Source organism: Caloenas nicobarica, chromosome 8, assembly GCF_036013445.1.
Source record: "Caloenas nicobarica isolate bCalNic1 chromosome 8, bCalNic1.hap1, whole genome shotgun sequence".
NCBI lineage: Eukaryota > Metazoa > Chordata > Aves > Columbiformes > Columbidae > Caloenas > Caloenas nicobarica.
Genome location: NC_088252.1, coordinates 10,645,080 through 10,669,365, shown reverse-complemented (window position 1 = coordinate 10,669,365; position 24,286 = coordinate 10,645,080). Strand labels below are relative to the sequence as shown.

At 46.7% G+C, this 24,286-nt stretch overlaps 1 protein-coding gene across 2 annotated transcripts in view; it reads right to left on the bottom strand.

The window, feature by feature from the left end:
* Positions 1–230, bottom strand: part of ACSL3 (acyl-CoA synthetase long chain family member 3) — a 50,913-nt gene extending 50,683 nt beyond the window's left edge. For both annotated transcript variants that reach the window (XM_065640401.1, XM_065640402.1), the window contains exon 1: positions 103–230. The gene's annotated coding sequence lies outside the window, so the exon portion shown is untranslated. The remainder of the gene's footprint in view (positions 1–102) is intronic.
* Positions 231–24,286: the final 24,056 nt, after the last annotated feature.

Sequence of the window (24,286 nt, the reverse complement as noted above, 5' to 3'; positions counted from 1 at the left end):
GCCCCGGGAACCCCGGCGACCCCGCACCACAACGGGGCCGGGCGCGCCCCCGGTGCCGTAGAGCCACGCAGCCACCCCCGCGCCCCGCCGCCGCGCACTCACCGGGCCCCGGCCCAGAGGACGCCCGCAGCCGGCGCCCGCACCTTGCGGGCCGGCTCTACCCGCCCGGCGCGGCCGCTCCCGCTGCGCGTCCCGACTGCGCGCCCCCGGCCGCGCCGCGCCCCCGGCTGGGCTCAGCGGCCGCTCGGCAGCCCGCCGCCGCGCGCCCTCATTGCGTATGCGGCACGGCGCCTCCTGGTTGGCCCGAGCGGGGTGGCGCGCGGGGCCGGGCTCCCGAGGAGCGGCGGGGGGGGGGCGCTGAGCCGGACCGGGGTTACTGCCGGTCACCGCGGCGGTGGGCGGGGCCAGGGGCCGGCCCGTCCCCGCCCCCCGTGCCCGCCGCGTCAGCCGCCGCCGCACCAGCGCTGCGGCCGCACTGCGCCTGCGCAGCCGGGCCGCCGTGGCCGGCCTCCCCTTACCTGCGTTTTTCTTCTCTGTTAAAACGTCTGTTAATTACCTGTAGCTCTTCGTTACTTTCATTACTTGGACAGGAGCTCCCACAGTGACGGGAGTAGCTGCATAAATGTGTCACGGGTGGTGGGGAGCAGCAGGGGCTCTGGGGACACGGGCCATGGTGGGGACATGACATGTGCCATGGTGGGGACATGACTTGTGCCATGGTGAGGACATGTGCCATGGTGGGGACATGACTTGTGCCATGGTGAGGACATGTGCCATGGTGGGGACATGACATGTGCCATGGTGAGGACATGACATGTGCCATGGTGAGGACATGACATGTGCCATGGTGGGGACATGTGCCATGGTGAGGACATGACATGTGCCATGGTGGGGACATGTGCCGTGGTGAGGACATGTGCCATGGTGAGGACATGACATGTGCCATGGTGGGGTCATGTGCCATGGTGGGGACATGTGCCATGGTGAGGACATGACATGTGCCATGGTGGGGACATGTGCCATGGTGGGGACGTGTGCCATGGTGAGGACATGACATGTGCCATAGTGGGGACATGACATGTGCCATGGTGGGGTCATGTGCCATGGTGGGGACATGACATGTGCCATGGTGAGGACATGTGCCGTGGTGGGGACATGACATGTGCCATGGTGGGGACATGTGCCATGGTGGGGACATGTGCCATGGTGGGGATATGACATGTGCCATGGTGGGGACATGTGCCATGGTGGGGACGTGTGCCATGGTGAGGACATGTGCCATGGTGGGGACATGTGCCATGGTGAGGACAGCAGCCAGGGAGCCAGCCCCTGCGTGCCGGGACAGCCGCCCTCCGCCTGCCAAGCTGCTTGGGTCTTCCTTTTAAAACACTGCAAGAACTTGAAGAGTTTGAGGTTGCTGTTGGGATTTTACTGAGGTCGAGGTTTGAAGTGAAGGTGTCACTAGTGGCGGTTGCTGCAGAGGTTGGTGATGTGAAGCTCTGCTGACAGAACTGAGCAAAGACGGCTCGTTTGTCGTTGACTGCCACCAAAGCTGCATCGCGTGGAGCAAGGTTGGGTTGGTACTGCCCGAGGGGAGGCTCCTGTCCAACAGTTACTGAGGCCCTTTTTTATCAATATTGATGGTAACGATTTTAAACTAAAAATGGGGACATTCAGGCTAGACGTGAGCAAGAATTTTTTTACAATGAGGGTGGCGGATGCCCCATCCCTGGGGACATCCCAGGCCAGGCTGGTTGGGGCTCTGAGCAACCTGAGCTGGGTGAAGATGTCCTGCCCATGGCAGGGGTGGGACTGGATGACCTTTGAAAGCCCCTTCCAACCCAAACTGTTCTATGATCCCATGATTCCATGACTCATCCAGATCCTGCAAATGTTCCTTCAGAATTAAAGGTTTCAATTTAGCCAACATAATGTAATATTGAACGACAAAATAAAGGAGCACCTGCCAAAGTTAAGTAAAATAAAAACAACATATGGGAAGAAGGTTTCAAAGCCCAGAAGATACAATTGCCGAGGGTTGTGTGGTTGTCTCTGCAGCGGTGGCAGCCACCATTGCCAGAGGGTGAGCTGTGGTTTCCTCCGTTCTGCAGGTCACGTGCTCCTCTCGCAAGGAAGGGGATGACTGCAATGCTGAGGGCAGCATTCTGAGCACAACCTCACCTACAGATCATCGGGCAGTGAGTTTGTACCATTTGTAATCTGTACAGCTGACCACTGGCAGATGTCCCACAACCAGCCCTCACTCCTCACTCCTCACCACATCTCAGAAGCAGCAGCACTGGTTGTGTCTATGGCCACCTGCAGAGCCCTTCAGTGGCACGGAATGCACTGACTCTTACTAAGAGGAAACTGACGGAGTAGGTACTTTTAATCCGAAGACAAAGTCAGTCGCCTCAGTTACTGGAAAAAAAAAATGCTTCCAAGTGTTTAGAACTGGAACAGAAGAGACAGCCACTGATGGTTCTGAAAAGTGGGGAAACATTATCCACAGGAGTTGTCTGAGCTATAAAGGTCAGGAGCTACCCAAGCAAAAGTGATGCTAACTGAAATACGGATAGAAGTATGGAGAGGCTGTATTTAAAACAGTTTCACACTCAGTGGAAAAAGTGAAAAAGTATAAGCAGACTTGGAAGGAGAAGAAACTCATTTTTCAAAGGTGGAAAATGTAGGCATTTCTGCAAGAGGAGAGAAATCAGAAGGCTTTCAGCCAAAGGATTCACTTACATCTGTACAGACAGTGCAGATTCAATAAATACAATGTGAATATTGGCACAAAGACAGGAGTCCTAGGGTTGTGTCACGCAATCTTTCACATTTCATTCAAGGCGAGGAAGGTTCAGGATAAAACTACAGAGGCTATTTTACACAAAGGAAATTGGGAGATAAAGCACTGGACAGCACAGAGCTCGTCTGCCCAGCATCAGATCTCATGTTGGACTCCCTGTTCTTGTTTGCTCCCAGGTCTTCATCAGCAACTGCACAGTAAAATACCTTGGCAAAAGCCTCCACAACTTGAAATTAAATGTGACCCTTATCAATCTGCTAGGTCTGAATACTAACAAGTTTTATGAGCAGGAGATTCTACAGAAAATTTAACTCTAAATACGGATTTGTTGTAAACTTTGTATTTCAGCCCTTATTACAGGCTGCATCAACATGCATGTTTTAAGTTTGCGTGAACTTTTGAGTTATTTGAAATCCAAAAGCTGACTGTGTAACTAGCTATATTTATTCCAAACAGACACAGCTATTGGTGGTATCCCTAACCATCTTCAGGGTAAATGAGGAGTTCGTGATGACATACTCCCCCCAGCGAGATGTTTTTTGTAAGGCCTTTGGTGTTGATGTCCCCCAGCTCTTTCTGGCTTTGTCTGGAGTGGGATACCAGCGACATTACCCAAACTTGGATGCCGTGCCCGTAACTGAGGCGCTGGCAAGCTGGTTACAGACACCAAAGTGGCTGAAATGCTTTGATTGCCCTGCAGATACCAACTGTCCAGCCCCAACAGGATCTTCTGTGCGCAGGACCACACGTCCGACATTCGTCACAGAGCATTTGCTACATCCCAAAGAGCTGTCCGGTGCATTCCATGTCTGAAGATAATTTAGACAGGAGTAAGCCATTCAACTAACAAAAGCATTTGAAACTAAATAGTAATAGTGATTCATTAGTGTTTAAGCCAGTTTCTAAGGAGTTACGATAAAAAAGACTAAACTGTGTCCAATCCATCAGTTTACAATGACATTTCTTTAAACTTCCCCCTGTGCCGCTTGGTGCTGTCGGTGCTGGTGACAGCACTGCAGGCTGAGAGCCTGGTCCCAGGCAAGCCCTGTGGCTCCTGATTCAGCTCCGCGTCATAGAATCATAGAACCATGTTGCTTGAAAGAGACCCTCAAGATCATCGAGTCCAACCATGACCTAACTCTGGCACTAAACCATGTCCCTAAGAACCTTGTCTGTATGTCTTTTAAACACCTCAGAGGTGAAACATCACCTACAGCCCAAACTGATTAAGCAACTTCAAATTTAGAGGCACCTAAGGTTTAAAAATATGTACATATATGCACATATGACAGCATATTGATTTGAACAAGTTCCTACATGTATTCAGTATTTTCTTGATCTTCTTTATAGATTTCTGATGTTTACATATAACAGAGTCAAAGCTTTTTATGATATTGGGGATTTTACCACACCTTTTTGCTTAAATGTATTTTTTTTCAGAGCAAGGCTTTGGAAGAAATTGGTGTAATGTGTCATTTACACTGTAACACTTTTCTTGTCTGAGTCTATGCTGAGTATCCTGTAGGGAAAACAAAGAATCTGGGGATTTATAGCAGACAATAGTCTACAGCAGTCACCCAGCAAATGTTTGATAACCTATGTTTATATTTGGAAATTTAAACAGCACAAGACACATACATTAGTGACTGTGGAAGACAATGACCTTTCCTATACAAGCTATGCACAATGATAGGAAATGACAAGTCAAAATAGTAGCTGCTTTATATGTTAAATAAAAAGGCATGACAGCACAATCAAAGGCAGGAAAGAAGTTCTTGTATCACCCTAGAGCATTCAGCCAGGGAAGGGGTATCTGTGAAAACATTCATGGCTCCTACTAATCACATTCATGTATTCACAAATGCTTGTTTATTTTCTTTTAATTTCCAGAAGGAAAAGTTCATTATTCTCACTTTCCATTTTAAAAAGTTTCAGGCACCCAGGCAAGGGAGAAAAAAACCACTGCCATATGTTTTGATCAGCAACAGAGAATGAATAGCAAGTAGTAAATAGCAGGGAAGATTGCAAGTGATCTTATGAAAATACTGATTTGGAAGTACAATCAACTGACTCATCGGGAAAGAGAACAGAAAGCCAATGTTATATTTGGCCAGTTCTAACTAATATCCAGTGGGAATTAATAAAAACAAAACTATGAGGCACACTGAAAGAGGAGAGCGTATGAATGGGTAAATGCGTGTGGAAGGTTGGCATTAATCTTTGATGAGCAGGCTGCTGACTACTGATGCTGGGGAAGAAGCTGGAGGGGAAAAAACCAACAGTGTCACAGATACAACAGATGTGAGCTTTTAGCTAAAAATCCCTGGAGGACACCAACAAAATTAAGTGCTTCAAGAAGGTGCATATGGCTAAACTAAAGCCACATCGACTTCTTACGTGAAATAACAGAGAACTAAAGAAGGGCTTGGGTAGGACAAAGCTTGTGGTCTGGATAGAATATAACTCATTGTAGCCTTTGAACTCCTGAAAAATAAATAACTATAATTAGCAAACTTTCTCCATGACTCATTAAATAATTGAACACTACAAATTAATACAGTATTATGCTAAATTAAATGAATTTTAACTAAAAGGAAGACAATATTTTTAAAGAGTGTGCTTAAAACTTGCTTTGCTTTAGATACAAACAATAACCAGTGAAACACAGGTATTCATACCCCTTGACATTTTTAATTAAACAATCAAACTGACATTGTAATGTTCTTTTTCTAAAGATATCCCGGTAGTGTGGCACTTTGAATGCCCTATTAAAACATGGAGAGGGCTGAGCTAATGCTGGGAGGGCAGGGAGAGCCAGCTGGGATGCAGGTGCTGGCAGCAGGAACAGCTTCTGTTCCCCACGTGATCATTCCCAGAACTGTTAATTTTGGGGCGTTGTTTTAAAAGACGGAAAAACATTTCTAGAACAAGCAGCATGCAGGTGCAATGCTAAATAGTCTCCACGTATGTATCAGTACATTTGACTCATTTTTATCTGTGAAGCTTTTTGTTTCCAAATAAAGGAATAAATAAGTTGCTAAGATTAAATTGGAAAGCAGCAAACTCTAGCAACATGCCCCAAATGATTAATTATTTAGTAGAACATTTGGTAATATGGGCATGCCCAGAGCCACTTTTCACAGAGAGAGATTGATGGCGTTAATAATCAGACGATCAAGGGTATAGTGTAAAATTTATCACCACTTGACACAGTTCAGCTTTGTTAATGCTTGAGTACTTCTTTAAATTCCTCTCTTGTATTTTCTCATACCACATATATATTGCCAACCTACTGCAGTAAATCAGAGTGCCATTCAGGTATTAATGGTATGATAGCCCCCCCCAAACTGAATTTTCCAACTAGGGGAAAGCATGTAAGTAGGCTAGGATCTGTAAAACAAGCTGCAAGACACGCTCTGCAACACTGCTGCACCCTGTAACCACCGCGCTGAGAAACTGTGGTGCACATGGAAAATCAGAGGTAGGATTAAAAATAGAATTTATTTCTGCTCTTGAACTTTCTTGCTCACAAGCCGCCTGTCATCTTCTAGGCCAACGAAACGTTACAGTGGAGCTGACAGCGTCAACGGCAGCCAAGAGGAATCAAAAGCATCAAACAATGAACAGTGACTCGAGCCTGCAGGAAAAAGGCGATCCCTATGGGTCCAATGGCAGTGATGTCCTGGGCGACTGGTGTCTCACAATACAATTTAATCATCAAATAGACCATGAAAATATCCAAACCCAGGTCCAAGTCCACGTCTGAGCCCTCTGCACTGCTTGTCCAGCAGCGGCGCCCCGGCCGGGCTCCCCGGCACCTCGCTGCGGTGCCGGCTCTGCCCCGGGCTCCGGGGCTGCTTCGGGCAGGCTGCAGCCCCACACCCTGCCAGCCTGGGCCACCCGGGCACAGCTCGGATTTCAGATTGCGTCTGCACTAAACCAGCACCGGCCACACACACGCTTTGCTTTTTAGACCACCACGGTAAGACTCACCAGATTTGCCTGGGTTACCCTGTGTCCACCTGATATGTGAGAAGGAAGAAGGAGAAAAGCCACTTCCCGGGACTGACTTGCTTTCTTCTGCAATTCCGAATAAATAAACACGGTAAAGAATTAGTGTAACAGACAGAGCCAGGAGTTATAAACCCTGTAAGGAGACGGTGGGTGGCTAAACCGTCCAAGAGCACTTTCCTGCTACAGCAGGTGAAGGCTGCAAAGGCTTCTGACAGTTTGCTTTTATTTAATGGATTTTGTTTAGTCAACTACTGTGTGATGTTTTCATAAAACAAAACCATTTTACAGTTTAAGACTCCAGCCAGGAGACAAACTTGGCCAAGGGTTTCCAAAACAGAAGCTTAAATCTGGGCTTTTTTGCAAGTCGGATGTTTGGGGTTATTTGAGAAAACCGAGGAAAACTACTGAGTATTAGGCAGTTTGGGAAACAAGGCCCCTCACCTCCCTGTCTCCTGTGCAAACCACGTTCATGGGAGAACTTCTCCAACGCATTTGCAATGTGGGTTTTTTTGTCTTGAGAAGGTCTAAGGCTGTTTAACAATGTCATGAAATAAGTCACTCCTACCCATCATATTTGTATACCATTACTTCCAACATTTACGTCTGAGAATCCTGAGCAGCAGGAAAAGGTCCAAACTGAGAAGCAGAAAGAGGGTGAATGAATTAATTTTCTTTCTCGGAGATATTCGGTGGAGATAAGTAAAAACGATGCTTCAGAGCGGACCAAATTTCAGACACAAAGGCGTGACTAATTGCAACGGTACTGAATTAATTTATACTGCACATGGTTATGCTGGAAATTAATACAGAATTATAAAGGTAGGAGTGAAGGATTTAGAGTCCTACCTAAACTATGAAGAAAGCTGTGAAATAATTCAAGCAATGAATGCATACACTGCAGGTTCATCAGATGATGAACATCTAACTGTAAAGAAGTTACTCCTAGAAAAACGAAGGTGAATTCTGTATACAAATAGGAATTTGTGCTATCTTTTGATGTGTAAGAAACAAAACTATGGTATACATTTTGAAAAAGAAAGCTGTTGCAATAAATCCCAGGCCTGGTGTGTAAATATCAAGTGGTTTGTGACTCACAGACACCAAGGCGCTCTCGATCAATACACTCAGAGTCTGATTATTCAAACTGCATTACGCATCCATACATGAAATTGATTTTGAATCCGGGGTTCTTTGAATGCTAACACCTGCATCTGATTTCATTTTGGCATAACAAATCAGCCATTTTAATACCCGTGAAATTTAGCCCGCAAAAATTAGAACACACTTGGATTTCCTTTGTAGTGAAGTACAGCAGCGCTTCAATAAAACGGTGAAACTTAAAAAAAATTAACTATTTTCATAAAGTCTCATTTATTACATTTGTACGTGTGTAAAAACAGGGATTATTCAGGAACTTGTATGTCCTTGGGTTCTTCTGGGCAATGCCGAGAAGAGTGTCAGATCTGCTCAATTATACATTCACAGCGTTCCTTACTGATTGCATCAGACACTCCATAAAACCTACTGCTTCAGGGAACCTTCGCTCTTCAAGTTACTCCTCAGTAACAATAAGAGGAGGTTTATTTAAGTTTTGACTGATGGACGTACTCCTTTGCTGCATAGCAATTGCTCAGATATCAAAAATCTGGTATCAGAAACAGCAGACAGTGAAATAGAACTTCTCTAGTATCTAGGTTTTACGTGCTTAATACAGAAATTATATGCTAAATAAAGTTAATTGCAAAATTCAATAATAATAATTGCAAAAGTCAATACATTTTAAGGCTATACCACTTCAATACTAGAGAAAGGGATCACTGGTTCAAAACCAAAAATGAATTCTAAATCAAATACTAATATACTTACTTACACTAACATTCCATTCTATACTAGAAAAGCGTATTAGAAAGCATATAGAAAGCATTAGAAAGCTGATAGAACTGAGAACTCACAGTAGCAAGTAAAATCAGAAAACAGCCAGAAAATAAAAATATGCAGAAAATAAAGGCAGGAGGATGTAAGAGAAAGGTCTCATTCAAGAATTCATAGCTGAAGGTGCAATAATGAAAGTATGATTTTATAATCCTCCTACATCTTGGCATTATTCTGAAGTAAATCTACGAAGGCATAAATAACTGAAGACAGCATGATCTATTTGATGATTAAAGTGATACAACACTGAGTTCAGCAACAGGGTGGTCTGGGTTTAGGGAAAATAGGCCAGTGATATCTGGGAGCACATGGGGCATTCATCCTCACCTGGCACGGGAAAGGTCTAAGGATTAGAAGGATTAAGATTAAGGAAGGCAGTTCATGGGGGAGGAAGACTACAACCACGCTTGCTTAGCAGCCACACAAAGAAGACATCTGCGTACCACGAGCTGTATCGCTCCAAAATGTTTGCTTCATTAGCTAATGGATCATATGCGTGTTCTTCCAACACTGCATTCTGTACCTCTTCACTCCTCTGATGTTTCTAAGACATGAGCATTTCTAATAAATCAAAGTAGAATATATGTAAATGTGTATAAAGATTAGAAACAGAAAATACTTTGTATGTGCAGTGAATATTTTTAAAGGATTGTTCCGCTAAATCTTTCCCTTAGGAGACCAAAACTGTATTACATCCGTAGGGGAACACTATAATTCAAAGAAGTCTTAAGCTTAAACATGAGCAGTTATTTCCTCTGGAATACCACATGCTGGACCTTACTGGAGACACCTGATGCTGAGAAGTTCTAACTCCAGTCCAAATATCCATTGCCTTCGCAAGAAGACAACAAACATGAATTTATCCTCTCAAACTACAAATCGCTCACAAAATACATCTGGGGCTGGGCTTTGCTGGCCAGTTAAGTTACTGAGCCGATATGCTGGGTACGGGGTGCAGCCCAGAACCATCGCGTTCCTGTGCAGCTGTCAGCCACCACCACAGCACGCAGGTCCACAGAGACCTCTGATAAGCAAAAAAATGTGCGGTTTTAATACATTAAGCTTTCACACTTGTGCCACATTGGGAAAAACTGGACACAGTTTAGCTAGTGATCACCTAGTTACTCACTGTAAAATGTTTAAATTGTATCTGCACTTTGTTTAGTGTTATTTAGGCTGTTTTTAAAGGCATTTTGTCTCTCTTATTTCTCTAGTTGAGACAAAAGCCTGGAATTTTAAATCATGGTCATTAGCACAGCTCACCGAGGTCATGTTCTCACATAACCTGTTTGCTCCTGGGAGACACATCCGAGAGCTCGGCTGCGTGGACTGAGTCAGCTCCCTTTTCTTCCAGAATAGGATGTTAACACAGACAACAGTATTATTTTTGCTTGTAGCAAGGTATCAGCAATAATTGCTTCTTATGTAAACAGGTACAACTGAAGGATGTTTTCTGGAGGCCTAAATAAAGCCTTGTTAATTTCTTGAAAATATGCATAGGTGCAAAATCTTGGACTTGATAAATATTAAGTCATTATACACTTAAAGTTCTATTTCATCTCTTATGTTAAAGTAATAAGAGCAATTCGTTTCGTAGTGTGCTGATGTGTTAGAAATGCCTGCGAACTGCAGGGCTAGTTCAGTGTACAGTATTCTTAGAATAAATTAGAGCACTGTTTTTTTCAAGACTTTAAGTCTGTAATGGACATCCAGACTACTCTGGTGATACTGTAATTAACAGTGATGTAAATGTAACAGTGAATAATGAATGTAGTTACTCAAATTGTGGAATATCTAATCAATGTGCGAAGCCTGGATGCCTTGAGGATATGATCAGCCAGAAGAACTGTCATTAAGTGTCATTTGCTTTGTTCCTGCCGAGGCAAAGCATGATACAAACCATTGAGAACTAATATTTATTAAGAAAGTTATTTTAAAAATCTTTAAACTCTCATTATGTCCTTATTTTTCCTGTGCAAGGGTAACAGATTTTGTAGCAGTATTAAGTTTCCTCTGACTATACCAACGAACAAAACTCCTGGAAAAAAAGATGCTTAACTGATCCATCTTAATTTCTATCCTAAATAGTTGGCAACACTACTTCATGAAGCCCTTTATACTTTTTTATTACTTCATTCATCTCCTCCTCAGTACACAGCACTGCAGGCAACAATCAATCAACATCATACTCATTACGCCATGAAAAGAACAGTTATGTAAGCAAGAAAAAAATCCAGCTTGCAGCTTGATTTTAGAAGTTAATTAGTACTGTTCTGCAAATATACAAAGAATCATGCCATTTGGAACAGATTACACCCCATCACCCTTATTTAATAGTTTGATATTACACTTAGTAGTATCTTCTGCCTGGAGGAATACTAAATAGCCATGCTCTTAATTCTAAGGCACCAAATGATCTCCCAGCTTGCTGGAAAGCCCTGCTCCAGAGCGCGTCGAGCCCTCACCGTCAGCCTTGGGGGAACCTCTGGTTTTCCTACATTACAGTTACCAGACTGAAGTACAAAAGAAAAACTAGCCTTCATCTAAAAAAAACCCAGCAAACAAGACATCAGTGCTTGTATAAACAAAGCCTGAAATCTTGACCAGCTCCAAATTCCAAACGCAAAGGATGCAATCTTAGATTTGCTACTAACTTTTTTTTAGATTTTCTGTGGTGCAAGTAAAGACATTTTTTTTTAAATTAGGCTTACAATGTGGCTTTTGAGAGACACTTATTGCCTACAGAACCCAGTCCTTGATTTAAGAAATACATATATGCTATGATATCATGGGAACTGGCTAACACAAGTCCCAAAGAAATCACGTTTGGAGTGCCTGCTGTGGAGCAGCCCAGCTGTGCGCAGCTGGAAGCACAGGCAGGAGAGGGGCCACTGGCATTTCAAGAAGGTGTTCTATTTCAACAACAGCTCTTTTAAAAGAGCACAACAAAACTGGTGCCAAGGAAGAAGAGGCCAACACACAGGTAATCCTCCTTTTGAACTAAACTTTGGGGTCTCTGAAAATTCTGATTTTTCCCTTCCTGCAAGAACTGTAGTCCTCATGAACAACTTTATCTGGAGCAGGCTGTTCCCAGGACACAACTCGCATGCTCTGACTCAGCTGCCCTAACCCCTGCTCTCCATCACCTTTGCCTTTTTTCTTCATCTTCATCACTTGTTGTGGTACATGCAACAAGGCCCTTGATCTTACAGCAGTTGCAACAGACTAGGATCAAAGTTTAGAGGCTGGCAAATCAGCACAGGAGACACCAGCCACAAGGAAAAGACCTTCCCATACTTGAAAAACAACATGCATACTTCTGCTGCCAAGTAACTAAAAACATGGTTAGACACATGATGGTGAGTAACAAGGATACACACAGATTACTGGCTCTTCAGTGCGTGGAGATGTGTTTGCACCATCCGAAGTGCAATAGTGCCAGGATTCATCACCTGCTTTTAGTGACACGTCTCCCTACATGCTTTTATTTTTTTCATCATGAGCTAAAATTTCAAACTTTCAAAACACAACAGTAAGAACTAGTTTTGGATATTCTGAACTGACAAACAAGTGGTTATCGACAGAAAGCTGGATATATCTTAAAAAAAAGGGGAAGCTCATGTGCCTGTATCCCATCTCGTCAGCACCAATTGTGGTAATACCCCTCTTCCTGACAGGTTTAATGACCACGTCTCAGCGGCTGCATTCCCTGCCCCTTAGCTCGGCTGACTGGTGGTTGACCACTGGTGCTGAGACAGGGAGTTACAAACCAAGTCCGGTTCTTCAGCTCCTGGTGGCTCAGAGCAGCTCTTGCTGTTGGGTTTCATTCGCTGCTTCAATGGGTGACAGAAAAGACGGGACAGTGGCCCTTTGGTGTCATCCTCAGCGATAATTCTGGGACCTGCAGCTGGTGTTGGTGGGAGAACACTTCTCACTGGCATCAGTGGAGCTGCTCCCCAAAGCCAGTTATTTTAAGTCACATCTAAACGAGGAATTACTGAACGAGGTTCAATTAGATGCAACACTTGGTAACTTAAAAAGCAAAATGACGTCCCTGCTGCCGGAGCCAGCCTCCTCTTGGCTTGGGTGGGTGTTGGCTCCTGCTGGATTGAGGAATTCACAGCCTGGCCATAGGTATGTGAGCAAATACCTGGGAGGGTGACGTGCCCTATGCATCTGTTTGCATTTCTGGAGACCAGCCATGGAGGCACCGCAGCCTCATTGCAAACACAACTGTGTGCTAGTCACGGACATCTGTGCCCACAGGAGGGTAGTGGCTCCGCACCACTTCTTGTGCCATCCCTGGTACCACCTGGCTTTCTGGTGGCAGCTACTTGCATTCTCTCCAGCTCATCCCATGAGCAAAAATAAACAAACACTCCAACAAAAACTATCATTGGACTCTTCAGACTTCACAGGCTGTCCCTCACATACTCATTTCCCTCCTCGCTGTCCATACCCTTCATTTTCAGTGGGTATTTGCTGCTCCAGCCATCGTGTATTTAGCGGCAGCATATCTACACCAGTGGTTTGCACCAGGCACATTGCTACAATCCAAGCAGAGGCTGAAAGCCCGTGGCAGACAAGGTCTTAGAAACACAAAGAAAAAAACTCCAAAATGCTCTTAACACATCTGTGGTTTTTTCTATTAAGCTATTCTATGGGGGTCTTTTAATCCATCACTGGGTCGCCAATACAGTATTATTTACCATTAAATAAAAATATTTACATACCAAAACAAAAAGACATATTGTATTTGCTAACAACCAAATCTCAACATCTTCATTTTTGCCGGGCCCACCTTGGCAAGTCTCTTGCTGTGGTGAACAGCGAGCACCGGGCCGGGGACCGCAGCAGGTATTTGTACTGCTGGCACCGCCGGCTGGGGACGGGCAGCTCCGAAGCGCACAGCCAGGCCCTCCTTTTTCCACCACTGAATCAAAGCAGCGTAGGAGAGCCCCCTTCCCCCGCAAGTCAGAGCATTTCCATTAACACCGGCTGGGTGAAGATTTCACCCTATATCCAAATACCTGGGGAGCTCAGGCAGGTGCAGATCCAGGGCTCACGCTCATGTCTTGTTGACATCCATGATATCGCTCCTCAGCTTCCTTGCAGCTTCACCAGCCCGCGTGAGGCTGCGGCTCCACGGAGCATCCCCCCGGCGAGCCAGGCGCTGCTCGCCCGCTGCAGCCCGCTTCTCACCCCGGCTAACCCCGCGGCTCCCCCAGCTCACTCCGGGTACGTCCGTCTGCTCAGACAGATTTCTGAAATGATTCAGTTTAGGAACTAAACGAAAAGGAGCTTCCTGCCTGCGGGAGAGGCAGGAGCACCAGCTCAGCAGCGGGATGCCAGGGACCTGCCGTCACAGCCTCCAACTGTCATTACCTCACACTGCCTGTCATTAAGGCTGTGGTTTAGCCTCACTGAATTGATTTGTTCAGTTCTCCTTCATTTGCTTTTATTGGAGGGGAATGATCTGAAAGGAGCTGAAAACACGGCATTGGGTCGCTGCACTCGGCTACAGGTGCGCTTTGGCCGTGAAGTCAGGTTCCAGATTTGCACTCTTCAAACTTAAAACCAGAAAACTCCTGCCCAGACTCCTCTCTAATTCTTTGTGCATATTTCTCTAGTTGGCAAGATTTGTTTGAAATTGATGATGAATCAGGAATTTTTTTAAGAATGTGACCAGAACAGAAATCCAGGTGAATTTTGTGTTTATATACATTTTGAATTATTTCACTTCATTTTATCAATATTGCTGTGCTAAGCAAAACGCTTTTGAGAATCCAGGTATCCACTTCACCCAAGAAGGTGGAACAAGCCCAGGATTGATGTTGAGAGCGCTGATGGAACTAATTCACATTTAAAGCATAAAACCCTTCCCTTCAGTATTATGCAATTTGATCTGGGATACAGCAGAGCAATGGCAACCCTCAAATTGCATTATATACCAGTGAGTGCTGTTTGTGAGGACTAAGAAAGCTCATGAAAAGAAAAGCCAAAATTCAAAAATTTTAAGAGCTGTTAGGAATGGAAATTACCTACAGAAAGTTCTATCATTTTCTTACATACACAAATGTATGGATTTACATGGATGTGGAACTGCTTATTTAGTCATTAATTTTTTACTCCCATCCATGGTAACTCCTTTGCTGCAAGCCCCTAACGAAAATTTAGGGGTGGCTGCAAAGCCCTTTTCAAACTTCAGCAGGACCTGGACACTGTGTTCTAATTATTTTTTTTTCAAATGCTTGTAAATTGTTAAAATAGGAGATCTAGCTAACTGTGCTGTAGAGAAATCATGTTTTACCTAAGCTCAGCCTGCTTTAACAATACCACTTATTTCAATAGCTGATAAGTTAAAAGGTATTGCCAGTGAACACACAACCAAAAGCTATTTTTCTGTTGAAAATTAATTGAAAGTTATCCCAAATAAGAATGAAAATCCAGATCAGCACTGGCATTACATCAAACGTCAGTCCTGGTACATTAAAAATTTACCTCTGTACAGTTTGTGATCAGAGCAAAGATTAAATGATTCAGAAGGTCGGCTGGTGTTTTTTTAATAAGCTCTGGCAACCGGGTTACAACTCTGGACAGTGGCCAGGAGTGCAGTTTTCACGGGCAATCGAGGCAAGGGCTGAAAATGCAGAAGGGATCAAATCCCCGTGCGCAGCCAGGGCTGGAGCGGAGCAGCCGGCAGGTGGTCGTGGCGGAGCCCAGGAACCACGACGGGGGACGGCTCTGCGTTGCACTCCAATTCCTTCTCTTCTTTTTTTTTTTTTTTTTTTTTTTTTTAATGCAAGCGATTAAAAACACAGCTGTCCAGATGCATCCCCGATGGCAGCTGGGTTTGCCTTCTCACCGATTAAACAAAGCCAGCCGGTCTCTGCACCCACCGGCTGCGGGCAGAGGGTGACTCTGGGGGACACCAGAATGGCCAGGGCAATTGAGATGCCTCCACAGATAGGCCAGGCTGGGGGGCTGTGCCCGCCTGCTCCTCACCCACCACAGGGCTGAGCAGCCCTCCCGTGCGTAGATGGGGTCAGGAGCTGCGTCAGCCTGAACAGGAATTGCGAGTGAAGCTGAGAGCATGCTACCCAACAGCCTCGCCTTTGAGGAACATCTTACATCTCAGCACACAGCTGAAATGATGTGCTTTGGCAAATACCGCTTTGCCTTAAGCAAAGAAGTTGCATTTGTATCAGAAGGGGTCACAAAGGCTCTGCAATACAAACCTTCATTGGAAGCTGAATCAGGGGCTTTTTCCATGCAACTGTGCAAAAAGTGCAATGGCATGCGATTAGAAATTGTACATGGGAAGAGCCAATTTCATGCTCTTCTCTATTTTCTCCAGCTCTTACTATCTTGCACTGTGAAATTCTACACAGCAAACATAGCAATATAGTCAAGCGATATACATCACATATAATATTAGCAAAATTGATAATATTGCCAGATAAATATTAAGCATGTCAACATTAATATCCAGCTGCCACAATGAAGGACGGTAGACAAATAGTGTAATAACAATTTTTAAAACTGGGGATTTCCAGACGTACACAGATCAATAACCTTTTTCCCAAAGGTTTAGAGTGCCAGGCTATCACCATACAAAATCAGTAAAGAGATTCTTGAGAAACAAGACATGGGGTTTAGGATTCCAATTAATAAAACAATTAATTGAACTTTAAAGTCATTTTCTGGTTTTGTATTCATAGTTTTGGTTTTGCTCTTTTAAATGTGGATCATTTTCTTATGTACTTTGCGTTTTACTAATGGTTCACTATAAATAACACGTTCATTTCATTTTCCCATCTCTTATGGAAAAGATCAATTATGGAGTTTTAGACCAACTTTTAAAACAGAAATTATTGTCTAAAGGAGGAATCTAGGAACTGTCTCTTACATGGAGGTAAACTTCAATGCTTAAAAAAGAAGGCCCAAGCTGGTCACAATATCACTTACTAGTTTTACCTCCACTGACAGCATGTCCAGACTGAGATAAGGATCAGCGCTTTCCACACCCATGAGCGGTTTCCTTCTCAAGATACTCTTGGTAGAGCTACGCACCCTGCAGTGAGGGTCAGGTTTTCCACTATGGGTTTTGAGAGACAAGGAAATTCAGCGTTCACTGGGATCGGGCCACTAAAATACCTCATTCTCTTCTACCTTTTGCAGCAGTCCGTGCACGGAGGGGTTGTTAGAAGCGGGGGTCCCGGGTGCCGCGGGGGGAGAGGGGCAGCAGCCTGTGCCACAGTCGTGCCCCCAGCCCGGGCAGCGGGCGCTGGGACGGAGCTGCACCTCAGCAGTTTGCAGCAGGAGACACCTGGGGAGCATTAACAACCTGTGGCCAAAGAGGTAAACCGAGGCACAGAGGACAAAGGCCCGTTCCGAATCCCAAGGCCATCAATTCATGAACTCTGATTTGTTTATTACTGAAATGTCATCCCTTTGTGAATCCACTCCCTGTTTGCTGACCCGCTATCCTGACTTCTGGACCACATTCAGACCACAGGATCAGACCTGCTTTTACCTGGTTAAAAGGACTGAGAAGCCAGCAGAAGACCTATTTTACCTATATTTCCATTTGAGTTTGGTTTTAAACACACGAGGGAAGCTGTTGCACTGTCAATACCTATAAGTGGAATCCTCTTGAGCTGCTTATCCATGAGTAACTTCTCCCAAGGTTACTATGAGTTTTCAAGGCTGATTCAGGACTCTCTGAAGTGCTTCATTCCCATAGGGTTTGTGGCATAGTGCTGAAGTCCCTTATACCTATGGTTTCTGTTTACATCAGCAGTACCCATTTTCTCAACAATTCCTAAAACATCTGGAGTGGTATGGGACTATCTGGGCGATGAGAAAACTTCAAGTGCATTACTCTCAAATGTCCAGTCTCTGAAGACAACACTTCCTGAAAGGCAAAAACGCCTTGAGAACACGTTCCTGTGAGGCTTGCAAGAGGACTCCGAGTCTGAAAGCCAAACAAACAGGAACCCCACACGAGCTCTGCGGCACGTGGGATCAGCCCTTTTTCCTCCAGCCCTACACATTTCAGCCGACCTGCTGGTGACTCCTCACTTCTGCCTCGCGGAAAACTGAAACGAGCTTCGCACGTAAGACCCACGATAACACACTGTGTAGTGGGGGAGTGAAATCTTCTCAAGTTTTCCTGCTGACTTCAAGACCTTTCCCCCGGCACCATGTGCTTTCAAAGAAAGAGAAAATGCTACAGACAAATGCATCTCAGCCTTCCCTGCTGTTTGTCTGATTCAAAGCAGACCTGAATTAGCTGCAACAGACACATTTAAGAGTTGCCATACACCAGTAAAAAGACACGTTGCTTTGGACTTATTTCTGTAGCGATTCTCAGGATGGATGCCTTAAAAGCTACAGATGCTTGGCCACTGAGCAGAATCCAGAACCTGAGGAGAGCGGCTGGGAGAAATTATTGCCAAATCCATGTTTTAGTTCATCTTAGGGAGAAATGTGAACTGAATCTCCCAAGCATAGCAGTAAGAATTAGTTAAGGTATTACTTTTGATGAGTAAACACAACAAAACTGCAGGAGTAAATTCCTAGGTAGAGCCTCACTTCTCAGCAAAAACACGTAACACAGGGCTGGAAACGGAGCCATTTCTTCTGTAGTTGTTTGGATTCAGCGAGAGCTGGGCATACCAGTGCCCATAGCACCTTTTCGACGCACCTGTGAGATACTCAGCATACCCTGACTCCTCAAAAAATGACAATGCTTCTTTTGGCTTGGCTGTGTGTGCTTTCTCATTCCCTCTCACTGTTTGCGGACAAAATTCCAGCTTCATTTTCTTCTCCTCAACTTCCCCCCGTGCTGTCCCCACCGGACAGAGCCCCTGCACCGCAACGCACAGGACACGCTGCAGTTCAAAGGCCAAAAGTTGCTAAAGCGCTTATGCAAGTTAATTGCTGTGCCTGTTTAATCCCACGTAATGCAGATTAGCACTGTCGGCCGCCGCTGGGAGGGCGGCTGATGTGACAGGCTGGCCCGTCAGCAGGGAAACCGCTCTCCAGGAGCAGCGGGGGGAACGGAAACCTCTCGCGCTGTTTCCCCGTTGCTGTCAGGGTGTAGGAGGCGGACACGAAACGCAGGTATGACAAAGAGGCAGGTTTAAAGAAGGCATCGCACCCCTCGTTTCAAGAGAAAATTGTCAGCTTTGACCCCGTGCCCCACTTTAGCACGTTCAGATGCAAAACTTAAAAGTTTCAGAGCGTCCCACAAAAGACGTCCTTATGTCAAGACATCAGCCGCAGCGCAGTCAAGCCACTAGCCACTATTTTCGTATCAAACTAAAACCCCTAATAAACGTTTCTATCAAAATGAACACTGATAGGCCAAAGAAAGCCGTCCAGTTTGAAGGGCTAGCATCACTCTGGGCAGGAGGAGGTGGAAGCTGCGTGGGAACTGCAGATTCTCACAGCGCGAGTCCAGTTTAATTGGATTAATTTACAATCGTTCCTCAGGTAAAATGCCCTTTGGCAGCATCGTGTTTTTACATAGTGCCTGCTTATTCCCCAAAAGAGTGCACATACAAGTGTGTTCAGATGGCTCATTCCAGAAATTAATGGCATGTAATCTTTCAGGATTTCCAACAATGCTTTTCCTGTTCTGCAGGGGTAAATAACACCGATTATCTTCATTTGTAAGTAGCAGCCAGGACTACAGCATTTCATACGACATGATTGGTAACCGAGCTACAGTAATAATACCCATTTCCTCCACCCATGCATTATATGACAGTTAAGAAAATACTTTTCAGCTCAGCAAATTTTATGGTCAAATTATAGACTTTTCTCTCTCTGGTTCGCAGCTGACAAAACTTTGTTTGATTAAGGTAATGATAGAATATGCGATAAGGCAATCTACTGCTGGCTGAGAGTCAAGGTATGGGATGCTATGACGTTTTATAATAAAAGCCTTTCTTATTCCATGTGACTTGCAGACGCAGTAAAATTGAATCATTATTTTTTTAAAAAGAATTATTACATGTAAATCACAAATTTTTTTACATTAGAAATCTGTATTTTGTATTCTAAAACCCAAGATTTTGCAAGCAAAAGAGACATGAGATTAAAAGACGAACAAACGTTTAGAAATTTTTAACCTCACACGCAGCATGCTTCGGCTTTTCACCCCAATGCCTGAGGATGGACCAAAGTTTCTCTTAAACCTGCATCCAGCTACCTCAAGCTGAAGCTCATTCCCCGAAAACCTGCCTGGCAGCAGCCCCCCATGCAGCGCTGCAGCGATGCTCTCCCAGGATGATGCTCTCCCGGGATGGTGCTCTCCTGGGATGGTGCTCTCCTGGGATGCTGCTCTCCCGGGATGCTGCTCTCCCGGGATGCTGCTCTCCTGGGATGCTGCTCTCCCGGGATGGTGCTCTCCCGGGATGCTGCTCTCCTGGGATGGTGCTCTCCTGGGATGCTGCTCTCCCGGGATGCTGCTCTCCCGGGATGCTGCTCTCCCGGGATGCTGCTCTCTGGGATGCTGCTCTCCCGGGATGCTGCTCTCAGGTGAGCACACACGGGGCAGCAGCCAGCAACGTCCCTGCCCACACCTGCCTCTTCCTCCGCCTCTGCCTGGTGCTGCCAGCCTGGGTTTCAATGAAGGCTTGAGGTACGATGCCAGGCTGAGATGTGGACACACATCTTGTTGCAACAGTTCTGCCAAGGGAGTGCTGACCTCCCTCAGGGAGATGGAGCCGGCAGCAGAGGGTGACGTCTCAATCACCACAGCAAGACTTGCAGCAGCTCAGGTACCAGACACCCCACTTCTCTCTGCTTGTCCCCAAGGACAGCGTGAGAGAGGGAGATTACCTCTGGCTTCATGGGAAGAGAAAGAAGACATATGTATTGATCAATCACTCGCCAAGTCCCTCACTTCACACAGCACGGGAACAGAAAGTTGCAAATGAGGAAGGCAAAAGCATCCCGCAGAGGCAACGTGGCAAGTACAGGACAGCAGAGCAGAGCTTAGGAGAGAGGCTCAAAAGGATAAACCCTGCTATAAAGTAAACAAATTTCCAATTTGAGAATATTGAATTTTTTTTTTCACAGGGTCTTTTTCTCCTTTTGCTAAAGATCAAAAAGCGATGATACATTTCAAATAGCTTCTAGAGCAGCAACAGCTGTGTTACCTTTTCTTTGCCCTCCTTCCTCCTCCCAGCCTCAGGAAAAAAAATAAAAAGTCAAGCTATGAAGGCATATATAGAGAGAAATTTTTCAGGCACAACACTAAACCAGAAGGAAAAAATATGAAAGATGAGATAGTGACAGGGAATGAAGGCATTTGAGCAGGAGCCCTTTCCTCAGCACAGGAACACAAATATGCCAAGTCCTGAGCACTTAGGAAGCAAAGAGCAAATGCATTTAAGTCTGCAAAGCTTGAGTAAGCATCAGCCCCACAGCTCCCCAAGCAGGAGCAGCAAGACGAAACTGCCGCCTCCGCTCACCCCACCTGCATTGGCTTCCTGCTCTGGAAGCGAGCGCATGGGGTCACCCCACAGCCACACGCATGTGGCGCGGCAGGGAACCCTGCCTGGGCACCGCTCTGTCCCACTGCAGAGGCGTGAGCGAGTACCTGCCGAAATTTTGGCACCCAGGGACAGATGTGCAAGAATATCCCACCCTCTCCTGTCCCTTGGTACTGAGGACTGGTTGTTGGCTAGTCTCAGCACCCCAGAATACTGATTTGTGACTCTAGTGACCAGGTTAAAAACAAAATTCAGCACCATTTTGAAAATTTGTTCATTGATGCTGGAAAAAAAACATAAAGCTGGGCTCTTAAGAAAAGCCTGACTGCTATGTCTTCATTTTCACAGATTCTGAGGAGCCGCAGTTTATATGGGCGCCTTTTGCAGCGAGCGCTTCCGAAAGCCTTCCTGGCACACACTCCTAAAAATACACGCTGGTGGAAGCCAGCAGAGCCCTCTGCAAGGCCAGGTCAGGGCTGCGCCTCCATCCTCCCGTGGGGTTACCCTTGTGTTTCTGCAAAGCACCCACCTCCCAGCCACCTTCTAAGCGCCCGAAACGGGACGCGCCTCTACAACGAACTGCCCGGAGTGCTCGCTCGGCTCAGAGCCCCACGGCTCCGGTGCACGCTGCGGCGTGTTCCACGCGTGGGCGTGCGAACCTTCCACGTTCCCGTGGTGCGCCCGGCCGGGAGAGGCGGGACCCCGCGGCTGCGGCTCCTCGCTGTCACCCGCCGCCCGCGGAAGGGGCCGGCGCTGCCCGCACCCCTCGACCCCCGGAGCGGGGCACAAACCGCGGGGCCCGAACCGCGCCCCCCCCGCCGCCCCCCCCCGCAAGGGGCCGCGGCGCGGCGGCGCCCCCTGGCGGCGCGGCCGGGCGAGCCCCGCGGTGCGCACCGTCCACGCTCCGGTGCCGCTCCCGCAACCGTGGGCCCTCCCGGAGCCCCAGGACAGCCCCTCCCGTGCTGCCAAGGGTTTCCCGCCTTTCTTGAAACTGCTAGAAAAGCCAATATACGCGACTCACCAAAAAAAAAAAAAAAAGGCGCCTTTCAAGCGGTAGAGCCTTCCGCCTCCGTGTGTCAGCACACGCACCGGCTGACCCGAACACGCGTGTGTTGCCGTGGCGAGGTAGCCGGGTGCGGTCCGCGGTGTGCGCGGTGAGGCTGAGCCCTCTCCTGCTGCCCGAGCCCGGCCCGCGCCCGGCTGCCCCGCTCCTGCCACCGGCTGCTCCGCTCCTGCCACCGGCTGCCCCGCTCCTGCCACCGGCTGCCCCGCTCCTGCCACCGGCTGCCCCGCTCCTGCCACCGGCTGCCCCGCTCCGGCCACCGGCTGCTCCGCTCCTGCCACCGGCTGCCCCGCTCCGGCCACCGGCTGCCCCGCTCCTGCCACCGGCTGCTCCGCTCCGGCCACCGGCTGCCCCGCTCCGGCCACCGGCTGCCCCGCTCCTGCCACCGGCTGCTCCGCTCCGGCCACCGGCTGCTCCGCTCCGGCCACCGGCTGCCCCGCTCCTGCCACCGGCTGCCCCGCTCCGGCCACCGGCTGCCCCGCTCCTGCCACCGGCTGCCCCGCCCCTGCCACCGGCTGCCCCGCCCCTGCCACCGGCTGCCCTGCCCCGCTCCTGCCACCGGCTGCTCCGCTCCGGCCACCGGCTGCCCCGCGGGTCCAGCCCCGGGGGTGAGTAACGTCCTCACCTGAACCGTGTTTTTTCCAGTGCTGAGCCGAGGTGACGGGTCAGTAACCACCCGTGGTGAGCGATGCTCCGCGCAATAAAACCGCCACACTTCAGCGCAGCCTGGCTCATCTTCCGCATGGTGGTGCAGGGTACACGGGCTGCCCTGTTTTAACTGGACTCTTTGTTTAAATCGGTCTCTACCAGGCAGGAGTAATTTGGGGGATATTGTGAATAAAATGCTTGCTTTAAATACCAAAATTAAGTTTTCCTTTGTACGCATGCAGCAAACAAATTTAGAGAAACAGCACAAATTTTAGCAACACCTAGGTTCTGTTTTAATGTGGACTTCAATACATTTTAAAGCACATATATGTCCATATTATTGTCTGAGAATCAGTACTAAGCAATTTCCCCAGGAAAACACTATGATCCATGTCTCTGGAGAACAGTCTCAGCTCTACAAACAGCGAGAATGCCAGTTTTCCAGGCAACAAACCTGTTCTCAATACTTGAATACTGCTTGTTGACTGCAGAAGGAAAATATGAGACCACTCCTGATTTATGTTAGCCAATAAAAGCTCACAGCCAATGTGCTGGGCTTGCTCTTTTTTAATTAAATTTAATTGTAGCCATTCAAAAAGCAATGGGGCTCCCTTCATGTCAGTAGGAAATTTAACTAAAGATAAACTGCATGAAGAGATGGCATCATTTGGCTAACAGTTGTAATGGTTACTACTGACCAAGATGGACAAGAACGCAGGGCAGATGTTGGCCAAAATGAGCGTACAAAGGCAACAAGTATTTCCAGGTCCCAGCAGGCTGTAAGGGACCCTGTGCCTCTGTGCACTGCAAAAGGCTCTTCCCAAGCTTCTGCTATTTGTGAAACTGGCTGCTAGGGTCTGGAAGGCAACCATAAATTACATGGTTCCTCACCTTCTTTTAGTTACTTTTTTAGATGGATGTATTTCTCCAGCATATGAATACATTGAGTAAACTAATTTCCTCCTGTTTTTCTTATCCTCCTTCCTTTACTACAGCTCTATTCTGTCCAGTAAACTGAGACAGGATGGGGGACTGACAAGGTCTGCAATACAGGCAGTGCTCCTGCAGCCCAACAACATGAAATGGATGCCAACATGAAGAAATGTCAGCTGAAAAATCATCTACATCCTTCAAGTCCACCCAATTCCCTTCAGAGTCAAGTACTTGGGTATGGCAGTAACATCACTTACCTATCACAAGCAGTTGTGATCAGGATTCGTGTTGCTGTAGCACTTTGAGAAGCATGAAGATTTAGTTGCTCTCCATTCCTCATTTTTCTCCATTTCTTGCTTTACAGGTATAACTTGCTTCTTT